The 5,000-nt window shown below is 57.3% G+C and overlaps 6 non-coding genes across 6 annotated transcripts; all 6 read left to right on the top strand.

The window, feature by feature from the left end:
- The first annotated feature begins 497 nt into the window (after nucleotides 1–497).
- On the top strand, nucleotides 498–616 carry LOC140414160 (5S ribosomal RNA). Its single transcript, XR_011943305.1, has one exon. It is a non-coding gene; the product is annotated as a 5S ribosomal RNA (ribosomal RNA).
- Nucleotides 617–1,306: 690 nt separating this feature from the next.
- On the top strand, nucleotides 1,307–1,425 carry LOC140412311 (5S ribosomal RNA). Its single transcript, XR_011941510.1, has one exon. It is a non-coding gene; the product is annotated as a 5S ribosomal RNA (ribosomal RNA).
- Nucleotides 1,426–2,115: 690 nt separating this feature from the next.
- On the top strand, nucleotides 2,116–2,234 carry LOC140412310 (5S ribosomal RNA). The gene has a single exon (XR_011941509.1). It is a non-coding gene; the product is annotated as a 5S ribosomal RNA (ribosomal RNA).
- A 690-nt stretch (nucleotides 2,235–2,924) lies between these two features.
- LOC140412309 (5S ribosomal RNA) lies at nucleotides 2,925–3,043 on the top strand. The gene has a single exon (XR_011941508.1). It is a non-coding gene; the product is annotated as a 5S ribosomal RNA (ribosomal RNA).
- Nucleotides 3,044–3,737: 694 nt separating this feature from the next.
- LOC140412307 (5S ribosomal RNA) lies at nucleotides 3,738–3,856 on the top strand. The gene has a single exon (XR_011941506.1). It is a non-coding gene; the product is annotated as a 5S ribosomal RNA (ribosomal RNA).
- A 694-nt stretch (nucleotides 3,857–4,550) lies between these two features.
- On the top strand, nucleotides 4,551–4,669 carry LOC140412306 (5S ribosomal RNA). The gene has a single exon (XR_011941505.1). It is a non-coding gene; the product is annotated as a 5S ribosomal RNA (ribosomal RNA).
- Nucleotides 4,670–5,000: the final 331 nt, after the last annotated feature.

The following is a 5,000-nucleotide window of genomic DNA, read 5'->3' as shown; positions in this document are numbered from 1 at the left end:
GTGCTGCACTTTGATGGGCACGCCAGCTGGCCCGTGTGGCCGCAAGCCAGTGTGTCGGCAGGACGTTCTCTCTCCTAGCCTGAAGGCGCCGCATGAATGCAAGTTGTGGCATTGGGGCTGGTGTGGAAAGCGAAGGAAGAGAGAGCTGGCTTGCATTGCCTGCCTGACCCTTGTGCTGGCTGTGCTGAGAGAAGTGCGCAGCGTTGCAATGTGGAAAGGCAGCAGCGTGCAGGCGGCAGGCTGGTGTGAGGTAGGCGGGGCTTGCAGTTTTCCTTGAGGAGGTGGAGAAGAAAAAAGAGAGCTCGGTGGGGATGGCATGAAGGGGAGCGAGTATCAGGCATATAGGCTAGAATTAGCAGGAGAAGGAGAGAAAGAGGAGGAGAAGTAGAAGTAGAAGTAGAAAAAGAGAGAGAAAAAATTGAAAACAACCGGAAAGAAGAAGTGGCGAGGGTGCTAGGGTGGCCAGCTTGAATAGGCGAGAAGACGGTGCTGCAGATGCCTACGGCCATACTAGTCTGAAAACGCCCGATCTCGTCTGATCTCGGAAGCTAAGCAGACTCCGGCCTGGTTAGTACTTGGATGGGAGACCGCCTGGGAATACCAGGTGCAGTAGGCTTTTGCGGCCAGCAGAGACTGCTCACGCCAAGCACTCTCCACACCAGAGGCAGGCCAACCTTTTGCTGCTCTCTGCGTCCTCGCCATTCCTCCCAACACTTGCCTGCGGGCTCAACTCAGGCAGGCGGCTTGGTCGGGCCATTCAGCTGCTGCAGCTTTGCCGGGCCTTTGCAACGCAGCACGGTTGTGTGCCTTGGCGTGCTGCACTTTGATGGGCCCGCCAGCTGGCCAGTGTGGCCGCAAGCCAGTGTGTCGGCAGGACGTTCTCCTAGCCTGAAGGCGCCGCATGAATGCAAGTTGTGGCATTGGGGCTGGTGTGGAAAGCGAAGGAAGAGAGAGCTGGCTTGCATTGCCTGCCTGACCCTTGTGCTGGCTGTGCTGAGAGAAGTGCGCAGCGTTGCAATGTGGAAAGGCAGCAGCGTGCAGGCGGCAGGCTGGTGTGAGGTGGGCGGGGCTTGCAGTTTTCCTTGGGGAGGTGGAGAAGAAAAAAGAGAGCTAGGTGGGGACGGCATGAAGGGGAGCGAGTATCAGGCATATAGGCTAGAATTAGCAGGAGAAGGAGAGAAAGAGGAGGAGAAGTAGAAGTAGAAGTAGAAAAAGAGAGAGAAAAAATTGAAAACAACCGGAAAGAAGAAGTGGCGAGGGTGCTAGGGTGGCCAACTTGAATAGGCGAGAAGACGGTGCTGCAGATGCCTACGGCCATACTAGTCTGAAAACGCCCGATCTCGTCTGATCTCGGAAGCTAAGCAGACTCAGGCCTGGTTAGTACTTGGATGGGAGACCGCCTGGGAATACCAGGTGCAGTAGGCTTTTGCGGCCAGCAGAGACTGCTCACGCCAAGCACTCTCCACACCAGAGGCAGGCCAACCTTTTGCTGCTCTCTGCGTCCTCGCCATTCCTCCCAACACTTGCCTGCGGGCTCAACTCAGGCAGGCGGCTTGGTCGGGCCATTCAGCTGCTGCAGCTTTGCCGGGCCTTTGCAACGCAGCACGGTTGGGTGCCTTGGCGTGCTGCACTTTGATGGGCCCGCCAGCTGGCCCGTGTGGCCGCAAGCCAGTGTGTCGGCAGGACGTTCTCCTAGCCTGAAGGCGCCGCATGAATGCAAGTTGTGGCATTGGGGCTGGTGTGGAAAGCGAAGGAAGAGAGAGCTGGCTTGCATTGCCTGCCTGACCCTTGTGCTGGCTGTGCTGAGAGAAGTGCGCAGCGTTGCAATGTGGAAAGGCAGCAGCGTGCAGGCGGCAGGCTGGTGTGAGGTAGGCGGGGCTTGCAGTTTTCCTTGAGGAGGTGGAGAAGAAAAAAGAGAGCTCGGTGGGGATGGCATGAAGGGGAGCGAGTATCAGGCATATAGGCTAGAATTAGCAGGAGAAGGAGAGAAAGAGGAGGAGAAGTAGAAGTAGAAGTAGAAAAAGAGAGAGAAAAAATTGAAAACAACCGGAAAGAAGAAGTGGCGAGGGTGCTAGGGTGGCCAGCTTGAATAGGCGAGAAGACAGTGCTGCAGATGCCTACGGCCATACTAGTCTGAAAACGCCCGATCTCGTCTGATCTCGGAAGCTAAGCAGACTCAGGCCTGGTTAGTACTTGGATGGGAGACCGCCTGGGAATACCAGGTGCAGTAGGCTTTTGCGGCCAGCAGAGACTGCTCACGCCAAGCACTCTCCACACCAGAGGCAGGCCAACCTTTTGCTGCTCTCTGCGTCCTCGCCATTCCTCCCAACACTTGCCTGCGGGCTCAACTCAGGCAGGCGGCTTGGTCGGGCCATTCAGCTGCTGCAGCTTTGCCGGGCCTTTGCAACGCAGCACGGTTGTGTGCCTTGGCGTGCTGCACTTTGATGGGCACGCCAGCTGGCCCGTGTGGCCGCAAGCCAGTGTGTCGGCAGGACGTTCTCCTAGCCTGAAGGCGCCGCATGAATGCAAGTTGTGGCATTGGGGCTGGTGTGGAAAGCGAAGGAAGAGAGAGCTGGCTTGCATTGCCTGCCTGACCCTTGTGCTGGCTGTGCTGAGAGAAGTGCGCAGCGTTGCAATGTGGAAAGGCAGCAGCGTGCAGGCGGCAGGCTGGTGTGAGGTGGGCGGGGCTTGCAGTTTTCCTTGGGGAGGTGGAGAAGAAAAAAGAGAGCTAGGTGGGGACGGCATGAAGGGGAGCGAGTATCAGGCATATAGGCTAGAATTAGCAGGAGAAGGAGAGAAAGAGGAGGAGAAGTAGAAGTAGAAGTAGAAAAAGAGAGAGAAAAAATTGAAAACAACCGGAAAGAAGAAGTGGCGAGGGTGCTAGGGTGGCCAGCTTGAATAGGCGAGAAGACGGTGCTGCAGATGCCTACGGCCATACTAGTCTGAAAACGCCCGATCTCGTCTGATCTCGGAAGCTAAGCAGACTCAGGCCTGGTTAGTACTTGGATGGGAGACCGCCTGGGAATACCAGGTGCAGTAGGCTTTTGCGGCCAGCAGTGACTGCTCACGCCAAGCACTCTCCACACCAGAGGCAGGCCAACCTTTTGCTGCTCTCTGCGTCCTCGCCATTCCTCCCAACACTTGCCTGCGAGCTCAACTCAGGCAGGCGGCTTGGTCGGGCCATTCAGCTGCTGCAGCTTTGCCGGGCCTTTGCAACGCAGCACGGTTGTGTGCCTTGGCGTGCTGCACTTTGATGGGCACGCCAGCTGGCCCGTGTGGCCGCAAGCCAGTGTGTCGGCAGGACGTTCTCTCTCCTAGCCTGAAGGCGCCGCATGAATGCAAGTTGTGGCATTGGGGCTGGTGTGGAAAGCGAAGGAAGAGAGAGCTGGCTTGCATTGCCTGCCTGACCCTTGTGCTGGCTGTGCTGAGAGAAGTGCGCAGCGTTGCAATGTGGAAAGGCAGCAGCGTGCAGGCGGCAGGCTGGTGTGAGGTGGGCGGGGCTTGCAGTTTTCCTTGGGGAGGTGGAGAAGAAAAAAGAGAGCTAGGTGGGGACGGCATGAAGGGGAGCGAGTATCAGGCATATAGGCTAGAATTAGCAGGAGAAGGAGAGAAAGAGGAGGAGAAGTAGAAGTAGAAGTAGAAAAAGAGAGAGAAAAAATTGAAAACAACCGGAAAGAAGAAGTGGCGAGGGTGCTAGGGTGGCCAACTTGAATAGGCGAGAAGACGGTGCTGCAGATGCCTACGGCCATACTAGTCTGAAAACGCCCGATCTCGTCTGATCTCGGAAGCTAAGCAGACTCAGGCCTGGTTAGTACTTGGATGGGAGACCGCCTGGGAATACCAGGTGCAGTAGGCTTTTGCGGCCAGCAGAGACTGCTCACGCCAAGCACTCTCCACACCAGAGGCAGGCCAACCTTTTGCTGCTCTCTGCGTCCTCGCCATTCCTCCCAACACTTGCCTGCGGGCTCAACTCAGGCAGGCGGCTTGGTCGGGCCATTCAGCTGCTGCAGCTTTGCCGGGCCTTTGCAACGCAGCACGGTTGTGTGCCTTGGCGTGCTGCACTTTGATGGGCACGCCAGCTGGCCCGTGTGGCCGCAAGCCAGTGTGTCGGCAGGACGTTCTCTCTCCTAGCCTGAAGGCGCCGCATGAATGCAAGTTGTGGCATTGGGGCTGGTGTGGAAAGCGAAGGAAGAGAGAGCTGGCTTGCATTGCCTGCCTGACCCTTGTGCTGGCTGTGCTGAGAGAAGTGCGCAGCGTTGCAATGTGGAAAGGCAGCAGCGTGGAGGCGGCAGGCTGGTGTGAGGTGGGCGGGGCTTGCAGTTTTCCTTGGGGAGGTGGAGAAGAAAAAAGAGAGCTAGGTGGGGACGGCATGAAGGGGAGCGAGTATCAGGCATATAGGCTAGAATTAGCAGGAGAAGGAGAGAAAGAGGAGGAGAAGTAGAAGTAGAAGGAGAAAAAGAGAGAGAAAAAATTGAAAACAACCGGAAAGAAGAAGTGGCGAGGGTGCTAGGGTGGCCAACTTGAATAGGCGAGAAGACGGTGCTGCAGATGCCTACGGCCATACTAGTCTGAAAACGCCCGATCTCGTCTGATCTCGGAAGCTAAGCAGACTCAGGCCTGGTTAGTACTTGGATGGGAGACCGCCTGGGAATACCAGGTGCAGTAGGCTTTTGCGGCCAGCAGAGACTGCTCACGCCAAGCACTCTCCACACCAGAGGCAGGCCAACCTTTTGCTGCTCTCTGCGTCCTCGCCATTCCTCCCAACACTTGCCTGCGGGCTCAACTCAGGCAGGCGGCTTGGTCGGGCCATTCAGCTGCTGCAGCTTTGCCGGGCCTTTGCAACGCAGCACGGTTGGGTGCCTTGGCGTGCTGCACTTTGATGGGCCCGCCAGCTGGCCCGTGTGGCCGCAAGCCAGTGTGTCGGCAGGACGTTCTCCTAGCCTGAAGGCGCCGCATGAATGCAAGTTGTGGCATTGGGGCTGGTGTGGAAAGCGAAGGAA

This window comes from Scyliorhinus torazame, chromosome 4 (genome assembly GCF_047496885.1).
Source record: "Scyliorhinus torazame isolate Kashiwa2021f chromosome 4, sScyTor2.1, whole genome shotgun sequence".
In the NCBI taxonomy this organism is placed as follows: Eukaryota; Metazoa; Chordata; class Chondrichthyes; order Carcharhiniformes; family Scyliorhinidae; genus Scyliorhinus; species Scyliorhinus torazame.
This window is presented reverse-complemented; position numbering and strand designations above follow the sequence as displayed.